We start from the raw sequence: 23893 nt of genomic DNA on the forward strand, positions 1-23893 counted from the left end.
AGAGCCCACTGAAATCATTCAAATTAGCCAATCTTAAACCTGCTTGCCCTGCCTTGCCTTTTCCTTCCCCAGAACCAAGGATAAAGGCACTTATCCATAGTTCTTCTCTCCCCTCCTGCCTCCTGACTGATCTGGTGCTTCCCCTGAGTGGCTTTGTGCTGTGTGCTCTGTTCTCCCCCAGAGAACTGTGAGTACAACAAACTATGACACTCTTCCTGATTTCTCTCTCTTGATGTGTTCTGGTTTCCCCATATCTCACCCCAGGTAATATTGTTAAAATGGAAGGGAAAGAAAGGGGAGGGAAGGAGAGAGGAAGGGAGGAGAGGAGAGGGGAGGAGAAGGGAGGGGAGGGCAGGGAAGGGGGAGGGGAGGGGAGGGAAGGGAAGAGAAAAAAGAAGAAACAAGGGACAAGGAAATTATTTTAATTGGCTCTTAAAAGCATGTTTCTTTTTGCTAAAATTCAAATTAAATCAGTAACGTGTCAGAGTATAAGCTCTTTATGAGAGAGTAATAAAAATCTATGCAATGACATTTTACAAAATATAATAAGCTGTATCTATTATATATTAAGCACTTAATGGGTCAGACCATGTGCTTATCTCCTATTATATTATTTTATATAATTCTGAAAAAACTAGTGAGGTAGAACTATTATATCTATATTAAACATAAGAATCTGAAGTACAGAAAAACTTCAAAATTGTCTGAAATGACAGAGATAAATAATGGAAGAGCTATGATTTGAACCCGGGGTTCTCTGAATCCAGAACCTAAACCCTTAAGCAGTAAGTGATACTACCTCCAAGTAGTATACATTTTTCTCTAGTGCTTTATAGGGTTGCCTTATTCTGATTTAAATTTTAAAAATGCATTATTTTCCTATCTTTATAGCTTAGATTCCACAAATACATTAGATATGGATGTTATTTTAAGAAATTTGCAGTGGAATAATCAATAAAAACAATGAAGTGCTAAGACTCTGGTGCAGATGTCCTGAATCCAGTATTTCTCAAAACATCTTGATGATATCCAAAGTTGCATGAAATATTTGGCAGGACATCTCCATCTGAGAGCAGAACAGTCTCCATAAAAGATCTAATTGAATGGTTCTGGAAAGCATATCTTTAACATGAGGTCCTTTTTTCTCTGTTAATGCCTCATCTGAGGCACTGGTATATGTGAGTCCACAACTGAGGACTCCATAGGTTCAGGATCAATGTAATCTTTCCTAATGTTGTGGACTGAATGTCCATGTCCCCCAACCCCACACCCAAAATTCATATGTTGAAGCCCTAACCCCCAATGGGACTGTATTTGGAGTAAGGAAGTAATTACGGTTAAATGAGGTCACAAGATGAGGCCCTAATCTGATGGAATTCGTGTCCTCAAAAGAAAACTATAGAAAATGAAAGGCCTATAAAGACATGAAAAGGCTGCCATTTACAAGCTAGAAAAAGGACTCTCACCAGAAACTGAATTGACTGAAATCTTGATCTTAGACTCTTAGCATCCAAAACTGTGAGGAAGTAAATTTCTGCTGTTCAAGCCACTCTGTCTGTGGTATTTTGTTATGACAATCTGAGTCAACATATACCCAAGAATCTATCAGTGGATAGATTTTCCTCATCTGAATACCAAGTATATATAAAAATGTTAATATCTTGCCTTCACTCACTGTAGTCCTATTAATTCTTCACAATCTTATAGGTAGGAAGAGCTAGCACTATTAATCCCCTTTTACAGATGAGGTGGAATGCAGCTAAGCCAAAATTAGACCTAGAGCTTCTGACTCCTAGCCCAAAATTCTTTTACTCCACCTTATCTGACTTAGAGTAGCTTTAGAGATCTTCCAATTCCTGAGTCAGCTCAGAAGATCTCCAGGAAGCCTAACACTGGTCCAAGGAAAAGAAGCAAGACTCAAAAAGTATCTCTTACTTCTTAAGAGATAAGTAAAATTACCTGTTATTGTTCAAGAGAAGCATTAAATCCACAAAGTTGAAGAAAAAATTAAAGATGGAGTTGTGCTAATTTTAATCATTTTAAAGATGTTATTTATTTATTTGAGAGAGTGAGAGAGAGATCATGAGCAGAGGGGAAGGGTAGAGGGAGAAGCAGACTCCCTGTTGAGCAGGGATCCTGATGTGAGACTCAATCCCAGGACCCTGGGATCATGACTTGAGCCAAAGGCAGATGCTTAACTGAATGAGCCACCCTGGTGCCCAATTTTAATAATTTTAATGATTAATTTAGAGTGATGATAATTTTTACCTTCTAATAAGAGTTTCTCTACATAGCTCATTTGAACTGTAAACATATATGGCACACAGGGATCTTGGCCACTTCTTGCTCTGGGATACACATCAAGATCTCCTCCTGGGAGAAAGAGCTCAGCCACAACTTGAAGTTCACTACATCCACCCTTCTGATTAATTTGGAATAGTGGAGCACTTTAAAAAACAGGTGCTATTTGGAGGATTAATGTCCCACATCTCATTGAGAAGCCCTTCTTTAGGCCCTGGTTTTATTTTTTAAATCTTTGAGTTCTGAATGTTACTTCACTAATAAGGATTTCATTAGATTAGTAATTAGCACCAATATGACTTTACCATGAAAATGACATATACTCACAGGTTCATCTTTCTGCTATGTAAATCAATGATAAAAAAAAAAAAAAAACTTGAAAAAATGAATGAATTTTAGATTGTTTAGCATAATTGATTTAGGGCTCATATTCAAAATATTTCATCTACCCATGTCCTAAAATGTATCTTTTTCCTAATAGGCAGCCAAAAACCTCTTTTACTGACTTTGAATTTCATCTATCCCTAACAGAAATGCCTCCCTTTGCTCCTGTTCCAACTATTCTTGAGAATGGCTGCCTAATCCTAGTGCTGGGGAAAATTTGGTTGTTTTTAGCATATGGGCCTCTCAATATCAGCAGTTGCCATATTCTCTCCCCTGGGTCTAGTTTGCATTGTGCTGGAAAATTGAGGCCTTTATCTCTGAGTATTCATATCTCTCTAGACTGGCTGTCAAAAGCCTTTTACACTGAATCTTCTCATTATGTGGCCCTCAAAAGAGCCATTCTCTCCTAATTTGTCCTCAAATGGTTGTCACATTCAAAAAGAATGGAAGATTTAACTGATACAGAACATAAATTTATTCAAGTTAAAACAGTATTTTGCTTGCGGTAATTTCTATGTCCATCCAGAGAAAAATGAGATTTTTAAAGTCAGAAACACCAAAAATTATGGACATTTGAAAAAATCTTAAACAACCTGAATATCCAGTAATAGGGAGTTGGTCTAGATGGATAGATGAAAATAGATTGATGTAGCTATTTCCATTCAATAAAGTCCTCTGCATCTAATATAAATGATACTGAATCTTCTGGTTCTACTTGGCAGACTATTAACATAGATGTTTAACTTCCTTCCTCCAAAATCCCTGTAAAAATTACAATAAAGAAATACAGAAGATAGTAAGCTCATAATAGCACCAAAAAGGGAAGGGAGAGAGCCATCAGTAGAACAAAGATTTATTAAAATCTCTAGAAGATGGCAAGTAGATGGATAACATTGTGAGATAAAATAAAAGCAAAGAGGCAAATGTCCCAGCATTGAAAACACCTGGTTTCAAACTGAAAGATGTAGATGCTGAGCACAGTGAATGAAAAGGACCAGTGCCTAAAAATATTCACATGATATTTTGTAACAGACTAAATATAAAGAGAATATCCTAGAAGCTTCCAGGAAAAGGCTATAGAATCAAATTATATAAGATCCTTGAGGTCTGATAGATTCACTACTGCTTTCTTATAGTCATGAGATTGCATAGGGAAACACAGTTATGCCTCAAAAATATCACTAATGGACTGGCCACTTATAAGATTAGTCCTATTTAAAATACCCATTCCCCTGTCACTTTGACATCTGTTCTCATCAATCACATCAGTCTATTTTGATCAATCTTCCACTGAAATTTTAATAAATATATGATAAAATAAATATCTTAATAAATGTATAATACATATATAGCATAAGTTGGTTTTAAAATAAAATTGCAAATCTTGAAAATATGTTAGATTTCATAGAGTTGATGAAGGTGCTGGTTACTTCTTGAATCACCAACAAAGCCATTGCTAAATGAGGATTAGCAGAATAAGATCAGTTAATGATGGATGAAGAGAAAAATAGCCAGGAAAATAACATGAAAGGATTTTCAAAGAAGAATCATTTAAAAATTAAAGAATCCAAGATAGGCTCCTGGAGGGAAGTCTTACAATATTTTTGTAGAAATTACTATCTTTATGATTGTACTAGAAAGTAAAATATAACTAGGTTTTCTGGTGCCCATTTTCCTAGAAAACAGACTTCTTTTACATATATATATACAAACAAAAACAGAATAGTGTTAGTTTTCTCATCAGTAACAATAAATGCTGAAAATAATGAAATCATGCCTTCAAAATTCCAATATAAAATGACTTTATAGCAATTCTATAAATAATCAAACTAATCAAATATGAAGCAAAAGAATGGCATTCAAGAACTCTGAAGGTTTATCTTTCATATACTCTTCTGAAAAAAGTACATAAATACTTTAAAAGAGAAGGAAAGAAAGAGGGAAAGAAATGGATAGCAAGAAAATGGAATGGGTGCTTGAAATTTTTGTCTTGGATAATGAAAGACTATTTAACCAAAGCCAACCACATTCAGATATAGATAGATATAGATATAGATATATAGATGATATAGATTAGATATAGATATAGATAAAATCTTGGTTAAATTTATTAAATTTTTGTCTTAAAAGTATCAAAGATATATCAAGATAATGAGGAATTACAGAACAAAAATCCAAGACTTGATCAAAGGTTTGTCTTCTGAGCAGTTGCTGATCTGGAAGAAGTAGCTGATACGTGCTTTCAAAGCTTCTTAGAGAAAGGGGGAACTCAAGAGTTCAGGGCCCACCCAACACAGAGACTTGGGACCCCAAATGGCTATACTCTGAAAATAGTAGTAAAACAAAAATAAACCAAGCTTTGTCAAGAATAGTCGACACACTTCTTTTTTGTATCTCAATAGCCCATGAAATCTCAGATTTTGAGTTTGCGAGTACACCCTAGATTGTTAGTATCCCGCTGTAGAGGAAGAGAATGTCAACCTAAGCCTCATATTGCTCCAACAAGCACTTCTTTTTCAAACACAATGCCCAGCACTCACTGAAGCATAAAGAAAAAAAATATCATGAACAAGAACCAGCAGTGATAGAAATCATCAAAATAGCAATAGGTATTATCAGACACAGTGTGACTATGCTTACCATTTTTGAGGAAAAGTAAGCTCCAGAAATTTCAGCAGGAAACTGCCAACTATAAGAAGTGACTTAGCAGGTTTGAAAAAGAAATACATTGAAATTCTAGAGCTGAAAATTTCGCAAACAAAATTAAGAATTTACTGGGAACTAAACAACACATTGGACAGTTGAAGAGACCGTGAGCTGAAAACAGCAGAAGACACTCTCCAGAATGTAGCATGCAAGCAGCAAAAGGTGGAAAACATGTAGGAGACTGTAAAAGACAAGAGATAAGTTCTGGCATCTAGAAGAAGAAAACAGAGTAGACACTGGCAATTTTTGCAGAGATTTGGGCTTAGAATTCCCCAAAACTGATGAGAAATGCCAATGTTCAGATCTTCAGATTCAGGAATCCCAATAAACACCAAGAAGACTAAATAAAAGGAAATCTGTATCTAAACACATCATAGTGAAACTGGATAAAATCACAGAAATATTTAATGCAACTAGAGCAACTTGCCTTAAAGAGAGTCAGAGACTGACAGGAGACTTCTCCACAGCATCAGCAGAAGTCAGAAAGAAACTGCTAACCCAGAATTTGTAGCCAAAATAATAGTAATAACCAAGACATTTCAGATGAATAAAAAAGTAAAAGAATTTACCACTGGGAGACCTGTACCCACAGGAATTTGCAAAGGATGTGTTCTAGGAAAAAGAAAAATAATCACTGGAGAAGATCAAGGGGGCAAAAAAATACCAAAGACTAAAGAATGAAGAAAGTTGCAAACATGTGAGTAAATCTCAATACACATTGACTCATAAAAAATATAGATGTAGCTTGGGAATGATGGAAATATAGGCAAGTGTTTTAAGCTTGTTGTATTAACCAGGAGAAGAGTAAAATTATTGATTAATATTAGATATTTATCAGTCAATGATACATCTTTAATTCCTAAGATGAATGCTAAAAGATAAAGAGCATAACACTTCCAACTAAAAGGGAGAAAAAAAGCAGTGATTAAGAAAATCTATTCAAGAAGTCAAGAAGTCCAAACAAAACAAAACAAAACAAAACAAAAAAGTCAAAAAGTCCAAAAGTTGTGAGTTCACAGGAAAGAAGGTTACTTGCCTGGCTAAAGTTTCTCTGCTAAGGATCTGGGGCTAAAGTTTCTCTGCTAAGGATCTGGGGCTAAAGTTTCTCTGCTAAGGATCATGGTCTCCAGCTATTAGAGTTGATATAAACCAATTTGTTGGGGGAAAGTAAGCATTCAAAGAATATATTTACTTTTTTAAATACACAGGTGCTATGATGATATGTGGAATGTCCCAGTTCACTCATGAACCATTTCAAAGAATTCATTATGAAAAGCACATCACATTCAAGCTAGTACTTCTTATATCCTGGAAAAGAACAGCACAGATAGGGACTTCTTAGAAGACCCTGGCAATGATTCTCCTGATTGTAATTCCTCAGAAAGTAAAGATGGAAAATATGAGCTGGTAGTAGCAGCAGATTAGTTCATTCCATAAGAAATGAAAGATTTAATGACAAAGTTACATTAAGAAGCAACATACAGCAAGTATGGTAGGTGGTAGGATTTTTCACCAAAGTGCTTTGTTACATTCATAGAAGAATCAAGAAAGTTAAAGATAATGAGCAACTGGAATTAAGAATTCAGGCTCCGATTTGTAAATCTAACAACAGGCTTGTCACATCACAGAGGTGCCTCAGATGCTTTCGATTCTGCAGTATTTATCCTGAGTTTCTCTTTGAGATCATGATAAAAGATCTTAATCTATTACCACCAATTTATGTTGATTACATGACTACTTGCTTGTATCATCAAAATCTCCTTAAACTTTGTTGTGTCTGTTCGGTGTGTGTGTTGATACTCTGCAATTTCAGTTTCGTTTCCACTATATATGAGGTGCACCTTAAAATTTCCCTGCCTGAGAGTGACTGAATAATGATAAAATACTTATCCTTTCCATCTTCCAGATTATTAGAATTAGAATTTGAAATTGTAGTAGAGGAATTGCAAAGGAAAGTCTTTGACAAGAAACGGTATAAAAAACACACACACAATTATGTTTTGTAGCTAGTTTCTTAGAAGAAATCTTTCTAACACAACATTCTCATTGTGCACTTCTAAGAGTAATTTTTTGAGAGTCATTCTATGCATTTTATACTTTTTATGCTTTCTAATTTTTTTTTACCAGAAATGGAGAAAAATAGCATATTTGTGAGTCACTTTTTAAATAGGATGATTATTCGTCAAAGTGATGTTTTGGGTTTGACTATAGCTTTTAGTGCATATTAATCATATTGAAGTTCTTTTTATAACCTAATTAATGTGTGAAATTTGCACACAATTTTAGAAAAACAATGTATACATTGCCTACAGTTACTTTGACAAGTTAAATAAATAAAACCCCAGTTCACTAGTTTGAAACTATTTAGATATAAACAGGCATTTACATCTCTGCCTAGCATCTTTCTATGTTTAGAAAATGTAATCCAATAAAAATGGTTCATCACTGACTACAAAATCTCACTTTAAATGAATGAGTTTTTGTGAAACAAGGAAATAAGGGCTTACTTCTCTTAAAAAATAAAAAAACAAATAATAAATAAATGAATGAGTAATGTGAGTACAGTAGGCTGGCAGTGTAAGTTTTTCTTCAGAACAATGATTTTGAGAGCTTATTTGTAAAAACTAAAGCCTGAGCTCTTTTGGGAATTTGCCAGAGATTGTTAACTTTCTTTTAACAGTTAATAGTGATCCCCAGATATAATTATTTACATTTCAATGAAAAAAATATTAATATTAGAGATTCTTCTCTAGAAGCTCTCAAATGTAAATTTCTATAAATTAAAAAAAAAAGAAAGTTCTTTGTAATTTTAACATTAAAAGAAAATTAAGTGTTTATTTTTTTACTCTTGAGGGTGTTAAAAATCCTTTTAAGTTCTAGCATTGAATAAGAAGAATCTGAGGAATTGCAGCTTTTTTGTTTTTAAAAGTAATTGATAAAACTTTGTGCATTTTGAAAACTTTTATTTTTTTCATATTCTATTTTTGCTGTAATACCATATTAAAAGCTGAGGTTTGGGGCACCTGGGTGGCTCAGTTGGTTAAGCATCTGCCTTTGGCTCAGGTCATAATCCCAGGGGCATGGGATAAAGCCCCATGTAGGGCTCCCTGCTCAGTGGGGAGCCTGCTTCTTCCTCTTCCTCTGCTTGTGCTCTTTCTCTCTCTGTGAAATGAATAAACAAAATCTTTTTTTTTTTTTAAAAAAGGAATGTGAAAGAACGTTCTCTAAGTGGAAGACAAATGAGGAAAATTTAACTCTACACAAAGGTATAAGGATATCAGATGATAAACATATGTGTAAACCAAAATATATTTTATCTCATTTTTAAATCTCTTTAAAAGGTCATTGACACTGTAAGACAAAGATAACACTGGATTGTGTGGTTTATAGCCAATGTAAAATTAAAATGTATAACTATAGAAGAGACTGAACAGTACAACAAATAGAAGAGAATAAATAGAAGTACATTTTTGTAAGGGTGTTATAGTAGAAAAGACATGCTGTAACAGTATTTGAAAGTAAACTGTGATAAATGAAAGTAACTGTGATAAATCATAATCCCTGGAGTAAGCACTAAAATATAAAAATAAAATAGTGATTTATCTAAGAGACTGGTATGTATAGTTTTTTTGAAAATTCAATTAATCCAAAGGAAAACATAAAAACAAGAAAAAGTGAACAAAGAGCAGAAAAGACAAATAGGAAACAAACAGCAAGGTTGTTTTAAAATCAGCCCTATAACTAATTATATTAAATGTATATAGTCTAAATACTGCTTGAAAGGCAAAATTGTGAAATTGGCTAGAAAATGAAGTCCCAACTATAAATCTATAAGAAACCCAATTTAAATATAAAAATGCTAATAGATTAAAATTACAAGGATGGAAAAAGATTTAGCATGCAAAAATTAATCACAACAAAAGTAATATGGCTATACTAACATCAGAAAAGTAGACTTGAGAAAAGAAAATATTACCAGGGATAAAGAGATATCTGTCATACAATAACATTAAGAGGATACGATAAAAAAAAAAAAAAAAAAAAAAAAAAAAGAGGATACAATCGTCCTAAATGCTTATGCATCTAATAACAGAGCTTCAAAATGTATGAAGCAAAACTCGATAGAACTTCTAGAAGAAAGAGATAAATCCAAATTAAAACTGGAAATTTCAAAAAAAAAAAAAACAAAAAACAAAAAACTGGAAATTTCAGTACTCATCTTTGAATTATAGTAGAATAAATAGCAAATGAGTAGAGATGTGGAAGATTTGATGCTACTATAAACAACTTGACCTAATTACTATTCATAGAAAATTATACCAAAATAACAAATTAACATTCTGTTTAAGTGTGTATTCTTTAACAATAAATAAAAAACAGTATTATTTACCATAACATCTTGAAAATATTAGAAGACTGAAACCATACAAAGTATTTTTCTGACCATCATAGAATTAAACTAGAAATTTTAATAACATGATTTCTGGAAATCTCCAAGTATTTAGATATTAAACAATATACTTAAAGATAAGCCATGTGTCAAAGAGGAAACTACACCAAAAAAAGTAGAATATATTTTAAAGTGAATGAAAATTTTAAAAGTACAAACATATCAAAATTTGTGGGATACATCTAATGAATTGTTTAGAGGGAGAAAATACGTGCTTCTAGAAAAGAAAGATCTGAAATCCATGATATAAGATTTCATGTTAATAAACTATAAAAAGAAGAACAAATTAAACCCTAAATGTTCTTAAGATTAGAAGTATATGGTAATATCCCCTCAGATGTGCTGTCCATATCTAGGACCAGGACTTTTTCCTGGACTAAATTGGGATGGGGCACAGGTGGAAAGGGAAGCATATATGAATCTTCAGTTGTCCTGGCAGTTGGGCCTTTTGCATTCCATTGGATTTTCTTATTTTTCTATGTTGCATTTCTAATATAACTCATTTTCTAATTTTTTTTTAAAGATTTTAGTTATTTACTCATGAGAGACACACAGAGAGTGAGAGAGAGAGAGAGAGAGAGAGAGAGAGAGAGAGAGACAGGCAGAGACACAGGCAGAGGGAGAAGCACGCTCCATGCAGGGACCCCGACATGGGACTCGATCCCGGGTCTCCAGGATCACACCCTCAACCACTGAGCCACTAGAGCTGCCCTCATTTTCTAATTTAAAATGAAAAGCATCCTGATCTCTAAGTTAGTAGTGACCAAAATCTCTAAACCATAAACAGAACATATGATTTGACTTAAGGTATCATTTCAGGAGAAGGGGACCATTTAAAAATCATTTAGAGGTTTCAAAAAATGGTATCATCAGAACCTTTAGATGATTGATAGAGTTAATAAGTTAATAAGGATAAAATATTTACAGCTGGGACTATTCAAAATATATTATCATAATGCACATAAAACCTGACATAACTACCCTCATTTTTTTTGCCTTTTCAAAAAACTTGAACCAGAATAATTTTTTTGCACATGATTCTCTCACATTTCCTCTTAAAATTATAAATTACTAGAAAGTACAGATTTTCTCTTCACTTGGTCATTTCCCTGAAAGAATCACCCAGAGATATTCACTTATTTGTATTTGTATTTGTTCCTTTTGCTTCTGTATACAGGCACAGATAGCTGAAAGGAATATTACAGAAATTGTAGAACCATGAGTATTTCTTTTCACTATGATTCCAGCTTTACTACTAAATGTCTCATGAGAATTATTCTGGATTATGCATTTGAAAGGTAGATAAAACTCTTTGAGAAATCTGTGAGTAATATCCCAGGCCTTGGTATCTCTGTGTGTCCTCTGGAAAGAATGCTCTGAGAACATCCATGGGCCCTATGTAGCCATGTTGAGATTGTCCTTTTATACTCTGCCAATAATCCTCCCCACTAAAAATAATTGAGGGGCAGGGTGGGCCCAAATTTATCAGACGGATGTCCAGCATACAGCAGTCCTCTGCAGCATGGCCCACCCACATGCAACTTGCCATCAAAACTGTCCAACCAGCACAAACTCTCAGTTTGCTCTTGTTTGTATGCTGGAAGATCATAGAGATCATGATTTACTCAAGTTAAGGCCAACTCATTTATGAAGAAAAAAAAAATGGGCCTGGCTAAAGGGAAGAAGGAAATTTCCCACAAGAATCATTCCAATTTAAATTCTGACTGGATCTTTATAGATCTCAGGTGAAAAGAACTATAAGGAGGAGGGGGAAAGATAGCCTTGGACAGAGCATGGCAAATTGGAAAAGAAATCTGCAACATGGATTTCCCAAAGACAATTAGCTTAATTATTTCCATGGGCATCCACTGCATTTAGTATGTATTGATTGACTTTACTGTTAATTAGACTAAATGACCTTGAGTATTTCTATACAATCATTCTACATTCTACAGAGCATTTATTTTCAGTGGTATCTGAGAGCAATTCAACTCTTATCTTACATGCTAGAAAGAGATTTTTTTTTGATATTTAAAGTATGCAAGGGATTTAAGTATACTTAGACATCTGTGGAAAAGGGATAAATGAAGAAAATAAAATATAAATTATTATATAATTTCCTCCGGTTATAAAATTCTGTAATCCTATAATCTACCCCTATACATTTCTTATTTCTTTTTTTTTCAATTTTTATTTATTTATGATAGTCACAGAGAGAGAGAGAGAGAGAGGCAGAGACATAGGCAGAGGGAGAAGCAGGCTCCATGCACTGGGAGCCCGACGTGGGATTCAATCCCGGGTCTCCAGGATCGCGCCCTGGGCCAAAGGCAGGCGCCAAACCGCTGCACCACCCAGGGATCCCTATACATTTCTTTATACTTGTATCTGGGCTTTAAATATCAATTTTGAAAATATATTTGAAGAAAATCAAAGTCTGTGCTGTTCCCGAAAAAATAATTTGAATAAATGAAGTTATAAAGAAACCATTAATTAACTCTTAATTAAGAGAACCTAAAATATGGAGAATCAGTAATTAGACCTGGGCTCCTGAAATGGGCTGAAATGAAATGGGCTACTAGAAACTCTGAGATAGAAGGTAAGTGATCAATGAAGCTAGTAAGAGGATTCTTGCACTGGAGAGGAGTTTGGGCTTCACAGGTCCCTTCCAAATACACCATTTTTATCATGCACTTGTATTTCTAGTCAAGCAACATGGAAATTAAGTTGGAATGTGGCCCAAATGTTGGGGGGATGTGACCAAGGCAAAGAAGAACTCTGTCTGACTTCCTTTGTGTAGAGTATTGGGTGATCCTGTGATGGGATGAATCTTATGGAGTCCAAGACACATACCTGTTTCTGCTACCAACAAACAGACTGTTAAATGCAATGATCACTGTGTAAAGACCTGCTCAACAGTTTCTTTTTGCTCAAGAGCTGACCTACAAACTCTGTGGATGGAGAACCTACAAACATCAGCTCCCTCTCCAAGAGACCTCCATATAGAAACCCAAATGGATCTTATCATTATTGTTTGTGGTAACTATATTATACATCAAGTATCCTACCTAATTGTTTACAACTTACTTCTTGGGTTATTTTGGAAAGTGGAGATGGCAGGAGAGATGAAACCAGTACAACTGCAGTCTCAATACAGGACAACATGAAGGGTAAAACATGCTGAGGGGAGCAGCCAGGGATAACTCAGAGAGTTGTTCATATATGGACTTACACAGGGGCTCCATATCCAACAGGCAACATTCACTTCATAGACAGCTTTACCATTTTGAACTATTGTCAAATTTTGATTATAACTTTCTTGACTCAAAAAATGGGCTATTTGTCTATTTATTATGACAGTTTTCTGGCATAGAGCAGCTCTATAGCTTGTTCTTAAAAAATCAGAATATTTCCACCATTTTCTAACAAAGGACAAACAAGTCTGATAATCAAAAAGCCTTGTTGGTCAAATATCTAAAGAACTTGAGCTTTTACACAAATAATTACATTTCTGTCTAGTGTACTGACAGATAAACATCTGAAAATGTAAGCAAAAAGTCCTCTATTGATAATAGTGCTCAGATTAAATGTAAAGTTGTATAGCACAGTTCATATCATCTGTTATTTGTTTGCTAATATTTCTGAATTCCAAACTGAAGTGTACAAATACATTCACAATATAAATCACTGTGTAACAGCAAATATTCATTTTCCATTAAAAATATACAAAGTCAGTATTACTTAGACATAAATTAGAGATTACATGTGATCCACTTAATATGGCAATTGATTATTTTTTGTTATGGAAGTTCTGGCATTACAAAAATTAACTACTGTTAAAACATTGCAACCTCCTGATACATAGATATCATTTAATGCTATATGCCAAATGTACAGGAACCAAAATTCAATCAATAGTGTCCTTGAAAAAATCAAAGGCAGTAACAAATTCTGTGAAGAAACATGAAATAATGTTGTTTACTAAAATTGTATCATCAATGTTAAAACAATTGCAGTTTCTTGACTCTGATACCAACTTTTCCAATGCTGAATTACCAGAAAGAGGAAGAAGATTCCATCCACCTGTAAGTCTCACTCCCGGTCTGTCTATGATCTAAAACTAAATTTCACAATCAATTTTTCCTGTACAGAATATAATAATATTGCCTTTGAAAGAAAAACTTACGATAAGAATATCATTGCCTTTTCATTGTTCTAGATATTTGCTACTCTAAGTATATAGTTCCTAGACTAGCAATATCACTATTACCTGGGAGATGGCTGAATTGTAAACCCTAGGGCCTCATCAGACCTACTGAATTACAATCTGCATTTTAACATGATCTCCAGATATTTGGAACACACACTAGAGTTTGAGAAGTACTGTTCCAGATAACATATAATTTGAAAATTATTATGAATATGAATTACTACACTTTTGTAAAAATTTATAATTAATATTGACTGATGACTATAGTAAAGAATAAGATATTGTTGTGATATCAATAACTTTAGGTTGCTTTTGAAAAATCAGTTATATCTCTCATTAAAGTATTACATTTCCCTGATCATCAGTGAAATGCAAAGCAAAACCACAATGAATTATTACCACACACTTGTCAGGATGGCCATTACAAAAAAAACAAAAGATCATAAGTGTTGGTGAGAATGTGGAGAAATTGGAACACTCCTATACTGTTGGTGGTAAAGAAAAATGGTGCAGCCACTATAAAAAACAGTATAGAGATTTCTCAAAAAATTAAAAATAGAACTACCATATGATCCAGCAATTCTACTTCTAAGTTTTTATTTAAAAAAATGAAATTAGGATTTAGAAGAAACATTTGCACTTCCATGCTCACTGCAAGACAGCATTATTCAAAAGCAACCAAAATGAGGAAACAACCTAAATGTCCATTGATGGATGAATATATAAGGAAAACATGGTAAATGCACACAGTGGAATATTAAACAGCTTTAAAAAGGGAAATCATTGTTATTTGCAACAGTATGGATGAACCTGGAGAACATTATACTAAGTGATATAAGCCAGTCATAGAAGAACAAATATGGCATGATTCCACTTATATAAGTAATATAAAATAGTAAGACACATAAAAACATAAAATAGAATGGTGGTTGCCAAGGACTAGGGGGAGGGAAAAGTAGGGAGTTGTTATTCAACAGGTATAAAGCTTCAGTTATACAAAATGATTAGGTTCTAGAGATCTGCTGTACAACCTTAGTGACTATAATTAACAATACTCTATTGTACACTTAAAACTTTGTTAAGAAGGTAGATCCCATGTTAAATGTTCTTACCACAATTTTTTAAAGTTTTACAACAGCATGGTTACACTATTCATTAAAAGCTATTATGTGCAGAAGAGTGAAATCTCAAAAATCAAATGTGTGTATAGAACACTATACTTTCAGCAAGATATATATCCAAATACTTTGGGACATATCTAACCTTTCCAATATTAGTCAGCAGTAGAGAAAATATCTTCTTATAATTAAAATGTATAAATTATGTAAGGCCTTAAATGTCACAAAAAGGATGCCACACAAGTCTAGGAACCCTTTCTATAGAAAAGGAGATATTGGGATAGTGAATGACAAAGGAGTAGGGGGACCCTACACTTGGCTTGTCCCCTGAACACAGCTAAATAAATATCAAATAATTATGAACACACAAGAAATTGTTTTGAGGACTAAGAGAACAAATTACACATATAAAGGTAGAATAATAGCCACACCATGAAAGGTAAAAGCTGCAGAGAGTTGATTTGTGGGGAGAAAAGAGCTGCAGGTACAGTGGAGGGGAGCCTTGATTGTGGAAAGAGGAGAGACAGAGAGAGAATGAGAATGAATGAGAATGAAAGTACACATAGGGGATTACACAAGAAAAATTCTTCCCCCAAACCACTGACTGGGAAAATAAGAGAGGCAGACTACTGCAAGTTTTTATAGGCAGCAGAATTCAAAGTTTAAAAGTGTAAAAGTCCATGCCATTGCCAGGGTCATGCTCAGCAGGCTTAGAAGTGCTCAGATGAGGAGGGAGGACAGAGACCTAGGAGCAGGCAGCATGTTCTAAGGATCCCCTGGATCACACGAGGAGAAACTATTTTCCTTCTTGGAGCGCATTTGGAAGTGATGGCATGGCTTTTCTGGTGATAAAAGAACCAGTGGTGCCAGTGTGCTGACTTGTTCACTAGCATAGGAACAAAGACACCAGATGGGATGAGGTGCCTAGGTGCACAGTTAGGCATCTTACTCTTGGTTTGGGCTCGGGTCTGATCTTGGGGTCATGAGATTAACCCCTGGTCTGGCTCCAGGCTCAGTGCAGAATCTACTTAAGATTCTCTTTCCCTCTCCCTCTGCCCCTCTCCTTGTGCTCTCTCTCTCTCTCAAATAAATAATCTTTAAACAAAAAAAAAAAAAAGGAAAAAATAATATTGGCTGAGGCAGCAAATCTTGGTCTTGGTGCCAGCATTTTGCTGTGCTTTACCATAAACTCCGAACCACTGCACAGTCATGCTACCATTTGGGGGGACAAACTGGCTCTGGCCACAGCGCAGTAAGACCCTCTTCCAGAGGATCAGTGCAGTTCTGTGCTGAGCAGGTCCCTAAAATTTCATATTTTGAAACTAAGCCATGCACCTTAGATAAAACATGGGAGTACTGTGCTACCTGGCAGGGAGACAGCTCAGACACAGACAGGGTGAAGGCAGGGATCTGATGAAAGTAGGGTACACAAGTGGGGTGATTGTTTGCTCTTATGTGAGGGCTTCCTAAAGAGTAGCAGATGTGAACTCCCTGCTCTGGGACGAGAGGGTGGGGAGATGCCATTTTCCTCCCAACCCATTGGCACTGACCAACTTCAGTGAGCAACATGGCACCACCCAGAGGAAGCCTGAGGTGCTTATACCAACTGACACCCCTTCTGCCCCCCACTAGGTGCATCTCCACTAGGGTAAGTCTACTTGAGAATCAGTGCAGCAGGTCCCTCCCCCAGAAGACCAGCACAAACCCCTTGCACACACCAAACCTATTGATTATAGAGTGCTGCAAAGCTTCAGCTCTAGGGGAAATAGGGTCTGATTTCCTATCTTTTTTATCTACTTCTTTTAACAAGCAGACCAAAAAATGCCTAGTTAATTCTTGCCACACAATGGACAAGGTCCAAACACCCACCACTACAGGCAAGGAGAAAGTCTATAGAGAACTGACTTAAGGAGCAGCCAAAACACAACAGCAGAGTGCACACTCTGAAACACCTCCTGAAGCACCAGCCCCAAGGAAGCATAGGACCTTTTCTTAACATAGCCATTACTCTCAGGAGCAAGAATATAACACGCTTTCTTAACAATCACACAAAAAAACAGTGACCCAGGCAAAATGACAAGGTGGAGGAATTCACCCTAAAAGAAAGAATAAGAAGAAGTCACAGCCAGGGATTTAATCAATACAGATGCAAGTAAGATGTCTGAACCAGAATTTAAAACGATAATCATACAGATACCAGCTGGGCTTGAGAAAAGCAGAGAAGACCCTAGAAAATCCTTTGCTGCAGAGATAAAAGAACTAAAAATTAGTCAGGCCAAAATAAAAAATACTATAAAAGAGATACAAAACTGAATGGATGCAAAGACAATGAAGATGGACAAAGCAGAGGAACAATCCAATGATATAGAAGATAAAAATTGTGGAAAATAATGAAGTTGAAAAGAAGAGGGAAAAAAGGGTATTGGATCACAGATGTAGACTTAAGGAACTCAGCCTCAGCAGCTCCTTAAATAATAACATTCATATCATAGAAATCTGAGAAGAAGAAGAGAGAGAAAATGGGGCAAAAGGTTTATTTGAGCAAATTATAGCTGAAAACTTCCTTAATCAGGGGAAGAAAACAGACTTCAAAATCCACAAAAGCACAGAAAACTCCCATTAAGTTCAATAAAACCCAGTCATCACCAAGACATTTCATAGTCAAATTCCCAAAATATACAGACAAAGAAAGAATCCTGAAAGCAGCAAGTGAAAAAAAATCCTTAGCCTACCATGGAAGACAGGTCATATTTGCAGCAGATCTGTCCACAGAGATTTGGCAAGGCAGAAGAGAGTGGCGTGATATATTCAATGTGGTGAATGGGAAAAATATGAGGTCAAAAAAATAACTTTTCCAGTAAGGCTGTCATTCAGAATTGAAGGGGAGAAAGAGTTTCCCAGGCAAAGAAAAACTAGTTTGTGACCACTAAACCAGGCCTGCAAGTAATATTAAAGGAGACTCTTTGAGTGGGGAGAAAAAGATCAAAAGCAACAAAGAGTAGGAAGAAACAGAGAACATCACCAGAAACACCAATTTCACAAGTAACACAACAGTACTAAACTCATATCTTTCAGTAAGCACTCTGAATATAATCAGACTAAACCAATCAGAAGACATAGGGTGTCAGAACATATTAAACAAACAAACAAAAAGATCCAGGGGCACCTGGGTGGTGCAGTGTATTAAGTGTTTGGTTGGTTTTAGCTCAGGTGGTAATCACAGGGTCATGAGATGGAGCCCAACAATGGGTTCAGCATGAAGTCGGCTTGAGACTCTCTCTCCCATTCCCTCTCCCCTCCCCTCAATCTAAAATAAATAAACAAATCTTTAAAAAATATACCCATGTATATGCTGCCTATAAGAGACTCATTTTAGACCTAAGGATACCTGCAGATTCAAAATGAGGAGATGCAGAACCATCTATCATGCTAATGGATGTCAAAAGAAAGCTGGAGTACCCATACTTATATTAGGCCAAATAGATTTTAAACCAAAGACTGTAGCAAGAGATGAAGAGGGCACTATGACATAATTAAGGGGTCTTTACAGTAAGACCCCTTAATTATGCCAAAACCCCTTAATTATGTCAAAAAGATCTAACAATTGTAAATACTTACACCCCCACCTTGGGAGCACCAAAACATATAAATCAATTAATAACAAATATAAAGAAACTCATTTATAACAATTCAATAATAATAGAGGACTTTAACACCTCACAGTGATATACAGATCATCTAAGCAGAAAACCAACAAGGAAACAATGGTTATGAATGGCACACTGTGCCAGATGGACACAAATATATACGGAATATTTCATCCTAAAGCCTCAGGATACCCATTCTTTTTGAAAGCACGTGGAACATTCTCCAGAGTAGATTACATACTGGGTCAGAAATCATCTCTCAAGAAGTACAAAAAACATGAGATCATGCCATGCATATTTTCAGACCACACCACTATGAAACTGTAGTTAACCACAAGAAAAATTGGAAAAACTACAAATACATAGAGGCTAAAAACATCCCATTTAAGAATGAATGGGTCAACCAAGAAATTAAATAAGAAATTTTTAAAAACATGGCAGCAAATGAAAATGAAAACACAATGGTCCAAAACCTTTGAGATGCAGCAAAGGCCATCCTAAGAGGAAAGTATACAGTGATACAGGCCTACTTCAAGAAGCAAGAAAAGCCCTAAATATGCAACGTAACTTTACACCTAAAGGAGCTAGAAAAGGAACAGCAAATGAAGCCTAAAGCCACAAAAAGAAGAATAACTATTAGAGAAGAAATAAACAATAGAGAAACAAGCAAAAAATAGAAGAGATCAATAAAAAGAAACAAACAAAAAAATAGAACAGATCAATAAAATTAAGATCAATAAAATTAAGAGCTGGTTCCTTGAAAGAATTTAAAAAATTGGTAAACCTCTAGCCAGACTTATCAAAAACAAAAGAGAAAGCACCTAAATAAATAAAATTATGAATGAAAGGGGAGAGACCACAACCAACACCACAGAAATACAATTATGAGAGAATATTATGAAAATTTATATGCCAGCAAATCTAACAACCTGAAAGAAATGGACAAATTCCTAGAAACATACAAACTACCAAAATTGTAACAGGAAGAAATAGAAAACCTAAACAGACCCATAAGCAGCAAAGAATTTAAATCAAAAATCTCCCAATGGATCTCCAGGACTAGACGACTTCCCAGGGGAATTCTTTTAAATTTTTTAAAAGATTTTATTTATTTATTCATGAGAGACACAGAGAGAGAGAGAGGCAGAGACACAGGCAGAGGGAGAAGCAGGCTCTATGCAGGAAGCCCGATGTGGGACTTGGTCCCAGCACTCTGGGATCACGCCCTGAGCCAAAGGCAGATGCTGAGCCACCCAGGCATCCCCCCAGGGGAATTCTATCATACAGTTGAAGAAGAGTTAATATCTATTCTTCTCAAATTGCTCCAAAAAAAAAAATAATAATAGAAATGGAAGGAAAACTTCCAAACTCATTTTATGTGGCCAGCATTACCTTGATTTCAAAACCAGACAAAGACCTCCACTAAAAAGGACAGATCAATATCCCTGATGGACATGGATGCAAAAATTCTAAGAGATACTAGCAAATCGAATCCAACAGTATATTAAAACAATTATTCACCATGATCAAGTGGAATTTATTCCTGGGCTGTAGGGGTGGTTCAATATTTGCAAATCAATCACCATGGTATACTACTCAATGAAAGAAATGATCCTCTCAATAGATGCAGAAAAAAGCATTTGACAAAATACAGCATCCTTTCTTGATTAAAAACCCCACAACAGGGCAGCCCCGGTAGTGCAGCAGTTTAGGGCCACCTGCAGCCCGGGGTGTGATCCTGGGGACCAAGGATCGAGTCCCGCATCGGGCTTCCTGCATGGAGCCTGCTTCTCCCTCTGCTTGTGTCTCTGCCTCTCTCTCTCTCTCTCTCTCTGAATAAATAAATTAAAAAATCTTTAAAAAAAAAAACCCTACAACAAAGTAGGGATAGAGGGAATGCACTTCAACATCATAAAAGCCATATATGAAAATCCACAGCTAATATCATCCTCAATGGTGAAAAACTGAGAGCTTTTCCTCTATAGTCAGAAACAAGATAGGAATGACCATTCTTACCATTACTATTTAACATAGTACTGGAGTCTTAGCCCCAGCAATCAGGAAGGAAGGAAGGAGGGAGGGAGGGAGGGAGGGAGGAAGGAAGGAAGAAGAGAGAGAGAGAGAAGAAAGAAAGAAAAAAAGAAAGAAAGAAAGAAAGAAAGAAAGAAAGAAAGAAAGAAAGAAAGAAAGAAACCAAATTGGATAGGAAGAAGTCAAATTTTCACTATTTGCAGATGAAATGATACTCTATGTAGAAAACCCAAAAGACTCCACCAAAAAATTGCTAGATATAATACATGAATTCAGCAAAGTCACAGGATGTAAAATCCCTATACAAAAATGTGTTGCATTTCTATACTCCAATAATGAAGCAGCAGAAAAATAAATCAAGGAATCTGTCCCGTTTGCAACTGCATCAAAAACAAGAAGATAGGGATGCCTGGGTGGCTCAGTGGTTGAGTGTCTGCCTTCAGCTTAGGTCATGATCCCAGGACCCGCATCAGGCTTCCCATGGGGAGCCTGCTTCTCCCTTCCCTAGGTCTCCAACTCTCTCTCTGTATCTCTCATGAATAAATAAATTCTTTAAAAAACACAGTAAGATACCTAGGAATAAACCTAACCAAAGAAGTAGAAGATCTGTACTCTGAAAACTATAATACACTTATGAAAGAAATTGAAGAGGATACAAAGAAATGGAAAAACATTCCATGCTCATTGATTGGAATAACAAACATTTAAATGGTCTATATTACCCAAAGTAATCTACACATTTCATGCAATCCCTATCAAAATACCAACAGCATTTTTCACAGAGCTTCAAAAAAAAAATCATAAAATTTGTTTGGAATCACAAAAGATCTGAATAGCCAAAACAACCTTGAAAATGGAAAGCAAAGCTAGAGGCATCATGATTCCAGACTTCAAACTACACTACAAAGTTGTAGTCATCAGGACAGTATGGTACTGGCACAAAAACAGACACAAGATCAATGTGTCTATTGATCCAATTCTTCCTATCCAATTTCTATTTTCAGAATAGAAAATCCAGAAATGGACCCACAACTATATGGTCAACTAATCTTCAACAAAGCAGGAAAGAATATCCAATGAAAAAAAGACCATCTCTTCAACAAATGGTGTGGGAAAACTGGAGCACTTTCTTATAACATATAAAAAAAAATAAATTAAAAATGGATGAAAAACCCATATGTGAGACAGGAAACCATCAAAATCCTAGAAGAAAAAAAAATTCCAGAAGAAAACCCAGGCAGCGACCTGTTTGACCTCAGCCATAGCAATTTCTTACTAGGCATGCTGTCAGAGGCAAGGGAAACAAAAGCAAAATGAACCGCTGGAACTTCATCAAGGTAAAAATGTTCTGCACAGCAAAGGAAACAATCAACAAAACTCAAAGGCAGCCTATAGAATGGAAGAAGATATTAGCAAATGGCATATTTAATACAGGGTTAGTATCCAAAATCTATAGAAAACTTATCAAACTCAACACCCAAAAAAACAAATAATCCATTTAAGAAAATGGGCAGAAGACACAGACATTTTTCCAAAGAAAACATACAGATGGCCAACAGACACATGAAAAGATGCTCAACATCACTCATCATCAGAGAACTACAAATCAAAAACATGAGATACCACCTCACACCAGTCAGAATGGCTAAAATCAACAACACAGGAAAGAGCAGACATTGACAAGGATGTGGAGAAATGGGAACCCTTTTACACTATTGGTGGGAATGCAAACTGGTGTAGCCACTCTGTAAAACAGTATGAAGTTTCCTCAAAAAGTTAAAATAGAACTACCCTATGATCCAGCAATTACATGACTAGGTATTTACCCAAATGATACAAAAATACAGATTCAAAAGGTTACATACACCCTTATGTTTATAGCAGCATTATCAGCAATAGCCAAACTATGGAAAGAACCCAAATGTCCATCAACTGATGAATGGATACAGATGTGGTATATATTCGTGTGAGTGTGTGTGTGTGTGTGTGTGTATGAATTGGAATATTACTCAGCCATCAAAAAAATGTAATCTTGCCATTTGCAATAATTTGGATGAAGCTAGAGTGTATTATGCTAAGTGAAAGAAGTCAGAGAAAGATAAATATCGCATGATTTCACTCATATGTAGAATTTAAGATACAAAACAGATGAATATATGGGAAGGGGAAAAAAGAGAATGGGAAGCAAATCATAAGAGACTCTTAAGGATAGAGAACTGAGGGTTGATGGAGGGAGGTGGGTTAAGGATGGGTTAAGTGAGTGATGAGTATTACAGAGGGCACTTGTTATGATGAGCACTGGGTGTTATATGTAGGTGATGAATCATTAAATTCTACTCCTGAAACCAATATTTCACTATATGTTAACTAACTAGAATTTAAATAATAATTTGATAAAGGAAAAACCAAAACCAAAAAGTACAAACAAAAAAGTAGAAAAGGAGATATTGGTGAAAATAAGCATCCCATCTATCATAATTTAATTTCAATGGAAGCAAGATGTTTTTGAAGTAATTTTATATTCTTCCCAAGTCTGATTAAAAATTCAAAACACTGGGGCATCTGGGTTGCTAAGTCAATTAGGCATCAGGCTCATGATTTCAGCTCAGGTCATGATTCCGTGGATCATGAGATAGGTGCCCATGTTGGGATCTGCACTCAGAGGGGAATCTGCTTGAGATTCTTGTTCTCTCCCTCTCCTTCTGCCCCACCCCCCAACAAAAATACAGATAAATTAATAAATAAATCTTTAAACTTTTTTTAAATAAGCACTTGACAGGATGAGCACTGGGTGTTATTCTGTATGTTAGCAAATTGAACACCAATAAAAAATAAATTTATTATTAAAAAAAATTTTTAAATAAAAAATTAAAAATAAAATTAATTTTAAAATTAAAAACATCTATTATTTTATGTTTAAAATTCAATTTGCATTAAGTCCTAAGGAATGGTTTTATGTTTGTAATATTTCTTATTATTGAGGAAGATGCAATTGTTTTCTAATTTGCACAAAAGCAGGAAAAGAACCTTGGAGGTAGCATAGTACACA

General features: G+C 35.3%; 1 long non-coding RNA gene across 6 annotated transcripts in view; it reads right to left on the bottom strand.

Moving 5' to 3' along the window:
* Nucleotides 1-23893, bottom strand: part of LOC144320492 (uncharacterized) — a 404605-nt gene that overhangs the window by 132810 nt on the left and 247902 nt on the right. The gene's annotated exons all lie outside the window — the stretch shown is intronic.

Source organism: Canis aureus, chromosome 9 (genome assembly GCF_053574225.1).
Source record: "Canis aureus isolate CA01 chromosome 9, VMU_Caureus_v.1.0, whole genome shotgun sequence".
NCBI lineage: Eukaryota > Metazoa > Chordata > Mammalia > Carnivora > Canidae > Canis > Canis aureus.